We start from the raw sequence: 15555 nt of genomic DNA, 5'->3' as shown, positions 1-15555 counted from the left end.
AAAGACATGGCTTGGTAGTTCGGACTGGACTGTTCCCATGAGGCACAGGGTCAGAGCTGATTTGCATATAGCCAGTGTCTAACCCAGGGTGGTGTGGAGTGCAAAAAACGATGGATTTAGGCACAGATCCTTGTACTGGGGTGAATGTATGACATTGTTTGACATTCTGTCCATCAACTTTGTTTTTTGCAATTTTCACCCCGAGTGGGCTGGGTATGCTCAGACGTGAGTCCCAGGCTCTCCACACTACTGGAGTCAAACTATCCAGGCTGATGAAGGCTGATAGCCAGAAACCGGTCCTTGGATGCTTGATTCCGGTCTGGGAAAGACATGGCTTGGTAGTTCGGACTGGACTGTTCCCATGAGGCACAGGGTCAGAGCTGATTTGCATATAGCCAGTGCCTAACCCAGGGTGGTGTGGACTGCAAACAAACAATGGATTTAGGCCCAGATCCTTGTGCTGGAGTGAATGTATGACATTGTTCTACATTCTGTCCATCACCTGTGTTTTTTGCAATTTTCACCCCGAGTGGGCTGGGTATGCTCAGATGTGAGTCCCAGGCTCTCCACACCACTGGAGTCAAGCTATCCAGGCTGATGAAGGCTGATAGCCAGAAACCGGTCCTTAGATGCTTGATTCCGGTCTGGGAAAGACATGGCTTGGTAGTTAGGACTGGACTGTTCCCATGAGGCACAGGGTCAGAGCTGATTTGCATATAGCCAGTGTCTATCCCAGGGTGGTGTGGAGTGCAAAAAAACGATGGATTTAGGCCCAGATCCTTGTACTGGGGTGAATGTATGACATTGTTCTACACTCTGTCCATCACCTGTGTTTTTTGCAATTTTCACCCCGAGTGTGCTGGGTATGCTCAGACGTGAGTCCCAGGCTCTCAACACCACTGGAGTCAAGCTATCCAGGCTGATGAAGGCTGATAGCCAGAAACCGGTCCTTGGATGCTTGATTCCGGTCTGGGAAAGACATGGCTTGGTAGTTCGGACTGGACTGTTCCCATGAGGCACAGGGTCAGAGCTGATTTGCATATAATATAGCCAGTGTCTAACCCAGGGTGGTGTGGAGTGCAAAAAAACGATGGATTTAGGCCCAGATCCTTGTACTGGGGTGAATGTATGACATTGTTCTACATTCTGTCCATCAACTTTGTTTTTTGCAATTTTCACCCCGAGTGGGCTGGGTATGCTCAGTCGTGAGTCCCAGGCTCTCCACACCACTGGAGTCAAGCTATAAAGGCTGATGAAGGCTGATAGCCAGAAACCAAGTCCTTGGATGCTTGATTCCGGTCTGGGAAAGACATGGCTTGGTAGTTCGGACTGGACTGTTCCCATGAGGCACAGGGTCAGAGCTGATTTGCATATAGCCAGTGTCTAACCCAGGGTGGTGTGGAGTGCAAAAAACTATGGATTTAGGCCCAGATCCTTGTACTGGGGTGAATGTATGACATTGTTCGACATTCTGTCCATCAACTTTGTTTTTTGCAATTTTCACCCCGAGTGGGCTGGGTATGCTCAGACGTGAGTCCCAGGCTCTCCACACCACTGGAGTCAAGCTATCTAGGCTGATGAAGGCTGATAGCCAGAAACCGGTCCTTGGATGCTTGATTCCGGTCTGGGAAAGACATGGCTTGGTAGTTCGGACTGGACTGTTCCCATGAGGCACAGGGTCAGAGCTGATTTGCATATAGCCAGTGTCTAACCCAGGGTGGTGTGGAGTGCAAAAAATGATGGATTTAGGCACAGATCCTTGTACTGGGGTGAATGTATGACATTGTTTGACATTCTGTCCATCAACTTTGTTTTTTGCAATTTTCACCCCGAGTGGGCTGGGTATGCTCAGACGTGAGTCCCAGGCTCTCAACACCACTGGAGTCAAGCTAACCAGGCTGATGAAGGCTGATAGCCAGAAACCGGTCCTTGGATGCTTGATTCAGGTCTGGGAAAGACATGGCTTGGTAGTTCGGACTGGACTGTTCTCATGAGGCACAGGGTCAGAGCTGATTTGCAAATAGCCAGTGTCTAACCCAGGGTGGTGTGGACTGCAAACAAACGATGGATTTAGGCCCAGATCCTTGAGCTGGAGTGAATGTATGACATTGTTCTACATTCTGTCCATCACCTGTGTTTTTTGCAATTTTCACCCCGAGTGGGCTGGTTATGCTCAGATGTGAGTCCCAGGCTCTCCACACCACTGGAGTCAAGCTATCCAGGCTGATGAAGGCTGATAGCCAGAAACCGGTCCTTGGATGCTTGATTCCGGTCTGGGAAAGACATGGCTTGGTAGTTCGGACTGCACTGTTCCCATGAGGCACAGGGTCAGAGCTGATTTGCATATAGCCAGTGTCTATCCCAGGGTGGTGTGGAGTGCAAAAAAACGATGGATTTAGGCCCAGATCCTTGTACTGGGGTGAATGTATGACATTGTTCTACACTCTGTCCATCACCTGTGTTTTTTGCAATTTTCACCCCGAGTGTGCTGGGTATGCTCAGACGTGTGTCCCAGGCTCTCAACACCACTGGAGTCAAGCTATCCAGGCAGATGAAGGCTGATAGCCAGAAACCGGTCCTTGGATGCTTGATTCCGGTCTGGGAAAGACATGGCTTGGTAGTTCGGACTGGACTGTTCCCATGAGGCACAGGGTCAGAGCTGATTTGCATATAGCCAGTGTCTAACCCAGGGTGGTGTGGAGTGCAAAAAACGATGGATTTATGCCCAGATCCTTGTACTGGGGTGAATGTATGACATTGTTCGACATTCTGTCCATCAACTTTGTTTTTTGCAATTTTCACCCTGAGAAGGCTGGGTATGCTCAGACGTGAGTCCCAGGCTCTCCACACCACTGGAGTCAAGCTATCTAGGCTGATGAAGGCTGATAGCCAGAAACCGGTCCTTGGATGCTTGATTCCGGTCTGGGAAAGACATGGCTTGGTAGTTCGGACTGGACGGTTCCCATGAGGCACAGGGTCAGAGCTGATTTGCATATAGCCAGTGTCTAACCCAAGGTGGTGTGGACTGCAAAAAAACGATGGATTTAGGCCCAGATCCTTGTGCTGGAGTGAATGTATGACATTGTTCTACATTCTGTCCATCACCTGTGTTTTTTGCAATTTTCACCCCGAGTGGGCTGGATATGCTCAGATGTGAGTCCCAGGCTCTCCACACCACTGGAGTCAAGCTATCCAGGCTGCTGAAGGCTGATAGCCAGAAACCGGTCCTTGGATGCTTGATTCCGGTCTGGGAAAGACATGGCTTGGTAGTTCGGACTGGACTGTTCCCATGAGGCACAGGGTCAGAGCTGATTTGCATATAGCCAGTGTCTAACCCAGGGTGGCGTGGAGTGCAAAAAACTATGGATTTAGGCCCAGATCCTTGTACTGGGGTGAATGTATGACATTGTTCTACATTCTGTCCATCAACTTTGTTTTTTGCAATTTTCACCCCGAGTGGGCTGGGTATGCTCAGTCGTGAGTCCCAGGCTCTCCACACCACTGGAGTCAAGCTATAAAGGCTGATGAAGGCTGATAGCCAGAAACCAAGTCCTTGGATGCTTGATTCCGGTCTGGGAAAGACATGGCTTGGTAGTTCGGACTGGACTGTTCCCATGAGGCACAGGGTGAGAGCTGATTTGCATATAGCCAGTGTCTAACCCAGGGTGGTGTGGAGTGCAAAAAACTATGGATTTAGGCCCAGATCCTTTTACTGGGGTGAATGTATGACATTGTTCGACATTCTGTCCATCAACTTTGTTTTTTGCAATTTTCACCCCGAGTGGGCTGGGTATGCTCAGACGTGAGTCCCAGGCTCTCCACACCACTGGAGTCAAGCTATCTAGGCTGATGAAGGCTGATAGCCAGAAACCGGTCCTTGGATGCTTGATTCCGGTCTGGGAAAGACATGGCTTGGTAGCTCGGACTGGACTGTTCCCATGAGGCACAGGGTCAGAGCTGATTTGCATATAGCCAGTGTCTAACCCAGGGTGGTGTGGAGTACAAAAAATGATGGATTTAGGCCCAGATCCTTGTACTGGGGTGAATGTATGACATTGTTCGACATTCTGTCCATCAACTTTGTTTTTTGCAATTTTCACCCCGAGTGGGCTGGGTATGCTCAGACGTGAGTCCCAGGCTCTCCACACTACTGGAGTCAAACTATCCAGGCTGATGAAGGCTGATAGCCAGAAACCGGTCCTTGGATGCTTGATTCCGGTCTGGGAAAGACATGGCTTGGTAGTTCGGACTGGACTGTTCCCATGAGGCACAGGGTCAGAGCTGATTTGCATATAGCCAGTGTCTAACCCAGGGTGGTGTGGACTGCAAACAAACGATGGATTTAGGCCCAGATCCTTGTGCTGGAGTGAATGTATGACATCGTTCTACATTCTGTCCATCACCTGTGTTTTTTGCAATTTTCACCCCGAGTGGGCAGGGTATGCTCAGACGTGAGTCCAAGGCTCTACACACCACTGGAGTCAAGCTATAAAGGCTGATGAAGGCTGATAGCCAGAAACCGGTCCTTGGATGCTTGATTCCGGTCTGGGAAAGACATGGCTTGGTAGTTCGGACTGGACTGTTCCCATGAGGCACAGGGTCAGAGCTGATTTGCATATAGCCAGTGTCTAACCCAGGGTGGTGTGGACTGCAAAAAAACGATGGATTTAGGCCCAGATCCTTGTGCTGGAGTGAATGTATGACATTGTTCTACATTCTGTCCATCACCTGTGTTTTTTGCAATTTTCACCCCGAGTGGGCTGGGTATGCTCAGATGTGAGTCCCAGGCTCTCCACACCACTGGAGTCAAGCTATCCAGGCTGATGAAGGCTGATAGCCAGAAACCGGTCCTTGGATGCTTGATTCCGGTCTGGGAAAGACATGGCTTGGTAGTTCGGACTGGACTGTTCCCATGAGGCACAGGGTCAGAGCTGATTTGCATATAGCCAGTGTCTATCCCAGGGTGGTGTGGAGTGCAAAAAAACGATGGATTTAGGCCCAGATCCTTGTACTGGGGTGAATGTATGACATTGTTCTACACTCTGTCCATCACCTGTGTTTTTTGCAATTTTCACCCCGAGTGTGCTGGGTATGCTCAGACGTGAGTCCCAGGCTCTCAACACCACTGGAGTCAAGCTAACCAGGCTGATGAAGGCTGATAGCCAGAAACCGGTCCTTGGATGCTTGATTCAGGTCTGGGAAAGACATGGCTTGGTAGTTCGGACTGGACTGTTCCCATGAGGCACAGGGTCAGAGCTGATTTGCATATAGCCAGTGTCTAACCCAGGGTGGTGTGGGGTGCAAAAAAACGATGGATTTAGGCCCAGATCCTTGTACTGGGGTGAATGTATGACATTGTTCTACATTCTGTCCATCAACTTTGTTTTTTGCAATTTTCACCCCGAGTGGGCTGGGTATGCTCAGTCGTGAGTCCCAGGCTCTCCACACCACTGGAGTCAAGCTATAAAGGCTGATGAAGGCTGATAGCCAGAAACCAAGTCCTTGGATGCTTGATTCCGGTCTGGGAAAGACATGGCTTGGTAGTTCGGACTGGACTGTTCCCATGAGGCACAGGGTCAGAGCTGATTTGCATATAGCCAGTGTCTAACCCAGGGTGGTGTGGAGTGCAAAAAACTATGGATTTAGGCCCAGATCCTTTTACTGGGGTGAATGTATGACATTGTTCGACATTCTGTCCATCAACTTTGTTTTTTGCAATTTTCACCCCGAGTGGGCTGGGTATGCTCAGACGTGAGTCCCAGGCTCTCCACACCACTGGAGTCAAGCTATCTAGGCTGATGAAGGCTGATAGCCAGAAACCGGTCCTTGGATGCTTGATTCCGGTCTGGGAAAGACATGGCTTGGTAGTTCGGACTGGACTGTTCCCATGAGGCACAGGGTCAGAGCTGATTTGCATATAGCCAGTGTCTAACCCAGGGTGGTGTGGAGTGCAAAAAACGATGGATTTAGGCACAGATCCTTGTACTGGGGTGAATGTATGACATTGTTTGACATTCTGTCCATCAACTTTGTTTTTTGCAATTTTCACCCCGAGTGGGCTGGGTATGCTCAGACGTGAGTCCCAGGCTCTCCACACTACTGGAGTCAAACTATCCAGGCTGATGAAGGCTGATAGCCAGAAACCGGTCCTTGGATGCTTGATTCCGGTCTGGGAAAGACATGGCTTGGTAGTTCGGACTGGACTGTTCCCATGAGGCACAGGGTCAGAGCTGATTTGCATATAGCCAGTGCCTAACCCAGGGTGGTGTGGACTGCAAACAAACAATGGATTTAGGCCCAGATCCTTGTGCTGGAGTGAATGTATGACATTGTTCTACATTCTGTCCATCACCTGTGTTTTTTGCAATTTTCACCCCGAGTGGGCTGGGTATGCTCAGATGTGAGTCCCAGGCTCTCCACACCACTGGAGTCAAGCTATCCAGGCTGATGAAGGCTGATAGCCAGAAACCGGTCCTTGGATGCTTGATTCCGGTCTGGGAAAGACATGGCTTGGTAGTTCGGACTGGACTGTTCCCATGAGGCACAGGGTCAGAGCTGATTTGCATATAGCCAGTGTCTATCCCAGGGTGGTGTGGAGTGCAAAAAAACGATGGATTTAGGCCCAGATCCTTGTACTGGGGTGAATGTATGACATTGTTCTACACTCTGTCCATCACCTGTGTTTTTTGCAATTTTCACCCCGAGTGTGCTGGGTATGCTCAGACGTGAGTCCCAGGCTCTCAACACCACTGGAGTCAAGGTATCCAGGCTGATGAAGGCTGATAGCCAGAAACCGGTCCTTGGATGCTTGATTCCGGTCTGGGAAAGACATGGCTTGGTAGTTCGGACTGGACTGTTCCCATGAGGCACAGGGTCAGAGCTGATTTGCATATAGCCAGTGTCTAACCCAGGGTGGTGTGGAGTGCAAAAAAACGATGGATTTAGGCCCAGATCCTTGTACTGGGGTGAATGTATGACATTGTTCTACATTCTGTCCATCAACTTTGTTTTTTGCAATTTTCACCCCGAGTGGGCTGGGTATGCTCAGTCGTGAGTCCCAGGCTCTCCACACCACTGGAGTCAAGCTATAAAGGCTGATGAAGGCTGATAGCCAGAAACCAAGTCCTTGGATGCTTGATTCCGGTCTGGGAAAGACATGGCTTGGTAGTTCGGACTGGACTGTTCCCATGAGGCACAGGGTCAGAGCTGATTTGCATATAGCCAGTGTCTAACCCAGGGTGGTGTGGAGTGCAAAAAACTATGGATTTAGGCCCAGATCCTTGTACTGGGGTGAATGTATGACATTGTTCGACATTCTGTCCATCAACTTTGTTTTTTGCAATTTTCACCCCGAGTGGGCTGGGTATGCTCAGACGTGAGTCCCAGGCTCTCCACACCACTGGAGTCAAGCTATCTAGGCTGATGAAGGCTGATAGCCAGAAACCGGTCCTTGGATGCTTGATTCCGGTCTGGGAAAGACATGGCTTGGTAGTTCGGACTGGACTGTTCCCATGAGGCACAGGGTCAGAGCTGATTTGCATATAGCCAGTGTCTAACCCAGGGTGGTGTGGAGTGCAAAAAACGATGGATTTAGGCACAGATCCTTGTACTGGGGTGAATGTATGACATTGTTTGACATTCTGTCCATCAACTTTGTTTTTTGCAATTTTCACCCCGAGTGGGCTGGGTATGCTCAGACGTGAGTCCCAGGCTCTCAACACCACTGGAGTCAAGCTAACCAGGCTGATGAAGGCTGATAGCCAGAAACCGGTCCTTGGATGCTTGATTCAGGTCTGGGAAAGACATGGCTTGGTAGTTCGGACTGGACTGTTCCCATGAGGCACAGGGTCAGAGCTGATTTGCATATAGCCAGTGTCTAACCCAGGGTGGTGTGGAGTGCAAAAAAACGATGGATTTAGGCCCAGATCCTTGTACTGGGGTGAATGTATGACATTGTTCTACATTCTGTCCATCACCTGTGTTTTTTGCAATTTTCACCCCGAGTGGGCTGGATATGCTCAGATGTGAGTCCCAGGCTCTCCACACCACTGGAGTCAAGCTATCCAGGCTGCTGAAGGCTGATAGCCAGAAACCGGTCCTTGGATGCTTGATTCCGGTCTGGGAAAGACATGGCTTGGTAGTTCGGACTGGACTGTTCCCATGAGGCACAGGGTCAGAGCTGATTTGCATATAGCCAGTGTCTAACCCAGGGTGGCGTGGAGTGCAAAAAACTATGGATTTAGGCCCAGATCCTTGTACTGGGGTGAATGTATGACATTGTTCGACATTCTGTCCATCAACTTTGTTTTTTGCAATTTTCACCCCGAGTGGGCTGGGTATGCTCAGACGTGAGTCCCAGGCTCTCCACACTACTGGAGTCAAACTATCCAGGCTGATGAAGGCTGATAGCCAGAAACCGGTCCTTGGATGCTTGATTCCGGTCTGGGAAAGACATGGCTTGGTAGTTCGGACTGGACTGTTCCCATGAGGCACAGGGTCAGAGCTGATTTGCATATAGCCAGTGTCTAACCCAGGGTGGTGTGGACTGCAAACAAACGATGGATTTAGGCCCAGATCCTTGTGCTGGAGTGAATGTATGACATCGTTCTACATTCTGTCCATCACCTGTGTTTTTTGCAATTTTCACCCCGAGTGGGCAGGGTATGCTCAGACGTGAGTCCAAGGCTCTACACACCACTGGAGTCAAGCTATAAAGGCTGATGAAGGCTGATAGCCAGAAACCGGTCCTTGGATGCTTGATTCCGGTCTGGGAAAGACATGGCTTGGTAGTTCGGACTGGACTGTTCCCATGAGGCACAGGGTCAGAGCTGATTTGCATATAGCCAGTGTCTAACCCAGGGTGGTGTGGACTGCAAAAAAACGATGGATTTAGGCCCAGATCCTTGTGCTGGAGTGAATGTATGACATTGTTCTACATTCTGTCCATCACCTGTGTTTTTTGCAATTTTCACCCCGAGTGGGCTGGGTATGCTCAGATGTGAGTCCCAGGCTCTCCACACCACTGGAGTCAAGCTATCCAGGCTGATGAAGGCTGATAGCCAGAAACCGGTCCTTGGATGCTTGATTCCGGTCTGGGAAAGACATGGCTTGGTAGTTCGGACTGGACTGTTCCCATGAGGCACAGGGTCAGAGCTGATTTGCATATAGCCAGTGTCTATCCCAGGGTGGTGTGGAGTGCAAAAAAAACGATGGATTTAGGCCCAGATCCTTGTACTGGGGTGAATGTATGACATTGTTCTACACTCTGTCCATCACCTGTGTTTTTTGCAATTTTCACCCCGAGTGTGCTGGGTATGCTCAGACGTGAGTCCCAGGCTCTCAACACCACTGGAGTCAAGCTAACCAGGCTGATGAAGGCTGATAGCCAGAAACCGGTCCTTGGATGCTTGATTCAGGTCTGGGAAAGACATGGCTTGGTAGTTCGGACTGGACTGTTCCCATGAGGCACAGGGTCAGAGCTGATTTGCATATAGCCAGTGTCTAACCCAGGGTGGTGTGGGGTGCAAAAAAACGATGGATTTAGGCCCAGATCCTTGTACTGGGGTGAATGTATGACATTGTTCGACATTCTGTCCATCAACTTTGTTTTTTGCAATTTTCACCCCGAGTGGGCTGGGTATGCTCAGACGTGAGTCCCAGGCTCTCCACACCACTGGAGTCAAGCTATCTAGGCTGATGAAGGCTGATAGCCAGAAACCGGTCCTTGGATGCTTGATTCCGGTCTGGGAAAGACATGGCTTGGTAGCTCGGACTGGACTGTTCCCATGAGGCACAGGGTCAGAGCTGATTTGCATATAGCCAGTGTCTAACCCAGGGTGGTGTGGAGTACAAAAAATGATTGATTTAGGCCCAGATCCTTGTACTGGGGTGAATGTATGACATTGTTCGACATTCTGTCCATCAACTTTGTTTTTTGCAATTTTCACCCCGAGTGGGCTGGGTATGCTCAGACGTGAGTCCCAGGCTCTCCACACTACTGGAGTCAAACTATCCAGGCTGATGAAGGCTGATAGCCAGAAACCGGTCCTAGGATGCTTGATTCCGGTCTGGGAAAGACATGGCTTGGTAGTTCGGACTGGACTGTTCCCATGAGGTACAGGGTCAGAGCTGATTTGCATATAGCCAGTGTCTAACCCAGGGTGGTGTGGACTGCAAACAAACGATGGATTTAGGCCCAGATCCTTGTGCTGGAGTGAATGTATGACATCGTTCTACATTCTGTCCATCACCTGTGTTTTTTGCAATTTTCACCCCGAGTGGGCAGGGTATGCTCAGACGTGAGTCCAAGGCTCTACACACCACTGGAGTCAAGCTATAAAGGCTGATGAAGGCTGATAGCCAGAAACCGGTCCTTGGATGCTTGATTCCGGTCTGGGAAAGACATGGCTTGGTAGTTCGGACTGGACTGTTCCCATGAGGCACAGGGTCAGAGCTGATTTGCATATAGCCAGTGTCTAACCCAGGGTGGGGTGGACTGCAAAAAAACGATGGATTTAGGCCCAGATCCTTGTGCTGGAGTGAATGTATGACATTGTTCTACATTCTGTCCATCACCTGTGTTTTTTGCAATTTTCACCCCGAGTGGGCTGGGTATGCTCAGATGTGAGTCCCAGGCTCTCCACACCACTGGAGTCAAGCTATCCAGGCTGATGAAGGCTGATAGCCAGAAACCGGTCCTTGGATGCTTGATTCCGGTCTGGGAAAGACATGGCTTGGTAGTTCGGACTGGACTGTTCCCATGAGGCACAGGGTCAGAGCTGATTTGCATATAGCCAGTGTCTATCCCAGGGTGGTGTGGAGTGCAAAAAAACGATGGATTTAGGCCCAGATCCTTGTACTGGGGTGAATGTATGACATTGTTCTACACTCTGTCCATCACCTGTGTTTTTTGCAATTTTCACCCCGAGTGTGCTGGGTATGCTCAGACGTGAGTCCCAGGCTCTCAACACCACTGGAGTCAAGCTAACCAGGCTGATGAAGGCTGATAGCCAGAAACCGGTCCTTGGATGCTTGATTCAGGTCTGGGAAAGACATGGCTTGGTAGTTCGGACTGGACTGTTCCCATGAGGCACAGGGTCAGAGCTGATTTGCATATAGCCAGTGTCTAACCCAGGGTGGTGTGGGGTGCAAAAAAACGATGGATTTAGGCCCAGATCCTTGTACTGGGGTGAATGTATGACATTGTTCTACATTCTGTCCATCAACTTTGTTTTTTGCAATTTTCACCCCGAGTGGGCTGGGTATGCTCAGTCGTGAGTCCCAGGCTCTCCACACCACTGGAGTCAAGCTATAAAGGCTGATGAAGGCTGATAGCCAGAAACCAAGTCCTTGGATGCTTGATTCCGGTCTGGGAAAGACATGGCTTGGTAGTTCGGACTGGACTGTTCCCATGAGGCACAGGGTCAGAGCTGATTTGCATATAGCCAGTGTCTAACCCAGGGTGGTGTGGAGTGCAAAAAACTATGGATTTAGGCCCAGATCCTTTTACTGGGGTGAATGTATGACATTGTTCGACATTCTGTCCATCAACTTTGTTTTTTGCAATTTTCACCCCGAGTGGGCTGGGTATGCTCAGACGTGAGTCCCAGGCTCTCCACACCACTGGAGTCAAGCTATCTAGGCTGATGAAGGCTGATAGCCAGAAACCGGTCCTTGGATGCTTGATTCCGGTCTGGGAAAGACATGGCTTGGTAGTTCGGACTGGACTGTTCCCATGAGGCACAGGGTCAGAGCTGATTTGCATATAGCCAGTGTCTAACCCAGGGTGGTGTGGAGTGCAAAAAACGATGGATTTAGGCACAGATCCTTGTACTGGGGTGAATGTATGACATTGTTTGACATTCTGTCCATCAACTTTGTTTTTTGCAATTTTCACCCCGAGTGGGCTGGGTATGCTCAGACGTGAGTCCCAGGCTCTCCACACTACTGAAGTCAAACTATCCAGGCTGATGAAGGCTGATAGCCAGAAACCGGTCCTTGGATGCTTGATTCCGGTCTGGGAAAGACATGGCTTGGTAGTTCGGACTGGACTGTTCCCATGAGGCACAGGGTCAGAGCTGATTTGCATATAGCCAGTGCCTAACCCAGGGTGGTGTGGACTGCAAACAAACAATGGATTTAGGCCCAGATCCTTGTGCTGGAGTGAATGTATGACATTGTTCTACATTCTGTCCATCACCTGTGTTTTTTGCAATTTTCACCCCGAGTGGGCTGGGTATGCTCAGATGTGAGTCCCAGGCTCTCCACACCACTGGAGTCAAGCTATCCAGGCTGATGAAGGCTGATAGCCAGAAACCGGTCCTTGGATGCTTGATTCCGGTCTGGGAAAGACATGGCTTGGTAGTTCGGACTGGACTGTTCCCATGAGGCACAGGGTCAGAGCTGATTTGCATATAGCCAGTGTCTATCCCAGGGTGGTGTGGAGTGCAAAAAAACGATGGATTTAGGCCCAGATCCTTGTACTGGGGTGAATGTATGACATTGTTCTACACTCTGTCCATCACCTGTGTTTTTTGCAATTTTCACCCCGAGTGTGCTGGGTATGCTCAGACGTGAGTCCCAGGCTCTCAACACCACTGGAGTCAAGGTATCCAGGCTGATGAAGGCTGATAGCCAGAAACCGGTCCTTGGATGCTTGATTCCGGTCTGGGAAAGACATGGCTTGGTAGTTCGGACTGGACTGTTCCCATGAGGCACAGGGTCAGAGCTGATTTGCATATAGCCAGTGTCTAACCCAGGGTGGTGTGGAGTGCAAAAAAACGATGGATTTAGGCCCAGATCCTTGTACTGGGGTGAATGTATGACATTGTTCTACATTCTGTCCATCAACTTTGTTTTTTGCAATTTTCACCCCGAGTGGGCTGGGTATGCTCAGTCGTGAGTCCCAGGCTCTCCACACCACTGGAGTCAAGCTATAAAGGCTGATGAAGGCTGATAGCCAGAAACCAAGTCCTTGGATGCTTGATTCCGGTCTGGGAAAGACATGGCTTGGTAGTTCGGACTGGACTGTTCCCATGAGGCACAGGGTCAGAGCTGATTTGCATATAGCCAGTGTCTAACCCAGGGTGGTGTGGAGTGCAAAAAACTATGGATTTAGGCCCAGATCCTTGTACTGGGGTGAATGTATGACATTGTTCGACATTCTGTCCATCAACTTTGTTTTTTGCAATTTTCACCCCGAGTGGGCTGGGTATGCTCAGACGTGAGTCCCAGGCTCTCCACACCACTGGAGTCAAGCTATCTAGGCTGATGAAGGCTGATAGCCAGAAACCGGTCCTTGGATGCTTGATTCCGGTCTGGGAAAGACATGGCTTGGTAGTTCGGACTGGACTGTTCCCATGAGGCACAGGGTCAGAGCTGATTTGCATATAGCCAGTGTCTAACCCAGGGTGGTGTGGAGTGCAAAAAACGATGGATTTAGGCACAGATCCTTGTACTGGGGTGAATGTATGACATTGTTTGACATTCTGTCCATCAACTTTGTTTTTTGCAATTTTCACCCCGAGTGGGCTGGGTATGCTCAGACGTGAGTCCCAGGCTCTCAACACCACTGGAGTCAAGCTAACCAGGCTGATGAAGGCTGATAGCCAGAAACCGGTCCTTGGATGCTTGATTCAGGTCTGGGAAAGACATGGCTTGGTAGTTCGGACTGGACTGTTCCCATGAGGCACAGGGTCAGAGCTGATTTGCATATAGCCAGTGTCTAACCCAGGGTGGTGTGGAGTGCAAAAAAACGATGGATTTAGGCCCAGATCCTTGTACTGGGGTGAATGTATGACATTGTTCTACATTCTGTCCATCACCTGTGTTTTTTGCAATTTTCACCCCGAGTGGGCTGGATATGCTCAGATGTGAGTCCCAGGCTCTCCACACCACTGGAGTCAAGCTATCCAGGCTGCTGAAGGCTGATAGCCAGAAACCGGTCCTTGGATGCTTGATTCCGGTCTGGGAAAGACATGGCTTGGTAGTTCGGACTGGACTGTTCCCATGAGGCACAGGGTCAGAGCTGATTTGCATATAGCCAGTGTCTAACCCAGGGTGGCGTGGAGTGCAAAAAACTATGGATTTAGGCCCAGATCCTTGTACTGGGGTGAATGTATGACATTGTTCGACATTCTGTCCATCAACTTTGTTTTTTGCAATTTTCACCCCGAGTGGGCTGGGTATGCTCAGACGTGAGTCCCAGGCTCTCCACACCACTGGAGTCAAGCTATCTAGGCTGATGAAGGCTGATAGCCAGAAACCGGTCCTTGGATGCTTGATTCCGGTCTGGGAAAGACATGGCTTGGTAGCTCGGACTGGACTGTTCCCATGAGGCACAGGGTCAGAGCTGATTTGCATATAGCCAGTGTCTAACCCAGGGTGGTGTGGAGTACAAAAAATGATGGATTTAGGCCCAGATCCTTGTACTGGGGTGAATGTATGACATTGTTCGACATTCTGTCCATCAACTTTGTTTTTTGCAATTTTCACCCCGAGTGGGCTGGGTATGCTCAGACGTGAGTCCCAGGCTCTCCACACTACTGGAGTCAAACTATCCAGGCTGATGAAGGCTGATAGCCAGAAACCGGTCCTTGGATGCTTGATTCCGGTCTGGGAAAGACATGGCTTGGTAGTTCGGACTGGACTGTTCCCATGAGGCACAGGGTCAGAGCTGATTTGCATATAGCCAGTGTCTAACCCAGGGTGGTGTGGACTGCAAACAAACGATGGATTTAGGCCCAGATCCTTGTGCTGGAGTGAATGTATGACATCGTTCTACATTCTGTCCATCACCTGTGTTTTTTGCAATTTTCACCCCGAGTGGGCAGGGTATGCTCAGACGTGAGTCCAAGGCTCTACACACCACTGGAGTCAAGCTATAAAGGCTGATGAAGGCTGATAGCCAGAAACCGGTCCTTGGATGCTTGATTCCGGTCTGGGAAAGACATGGCTTGGTAGTTCGGACTGGACTGTTCCCATGAGGCACAGGGTCAGAGCTGATTTGCATATAGCCAGTGTCTAACCCAGGGTGGTGTGGACTGCAAAAAAACGATGGATTTAGGCCCAGATCCTTGTGCTGGAGTGAATGTATGACATTGTTCTACATTCTGTCCATCACCTGTGTTTTTTGCAATTTTCACCCCGAGTGGGCTGGGTATGCTCAGATGTGAGTCCCAGGCTCTCCACACCACTGGAGTCAAGCTATCCAGGCTGATGAAGGCTGATAGCCAGAAACCGGTCCTTGGATGCTTGATTCCGGTCTGGGAAAGACATGGCTTGGTAGTTCGGACTGGACTGTTCCCATGAGGCACAGGGTCAGAGCTGATTTGCATATAGCCAGTGTCTATCCCAGGGTGGTGTGGAGTGCAAAAAAACGATGGATTTAGGCCCAGATCCTTGTACTGGGGTGAATGTATGACATTGTTCTACACTCTGTCCATCACCTGTGTTTTTTGCAATTTTCACCCCGAGTGTGCTGGGTATGCTCAGACGTGAGTCCCAGGCTCTCAACACCACTGGAGTCAAGCTAACCAGGCTGATGAAGGCTGATAG

This window comes from Lissotriton helveticus, chromosome 4_1 (genome assembly GCF_964261635.1).
Source record: "Lissotriton helveticus chromosome 4_1, aLisHel1.1, whole genome shotgun sequence".
NCBI classification, from domain to species: Eukaryota; Metazoa; Chordata; class Amphibia; order Caudata; family Salamandridae; genus Lissotriton; species Lissotriton helveticus.
Note: the sequence above shows the minus strand (reverse complement) of the source record.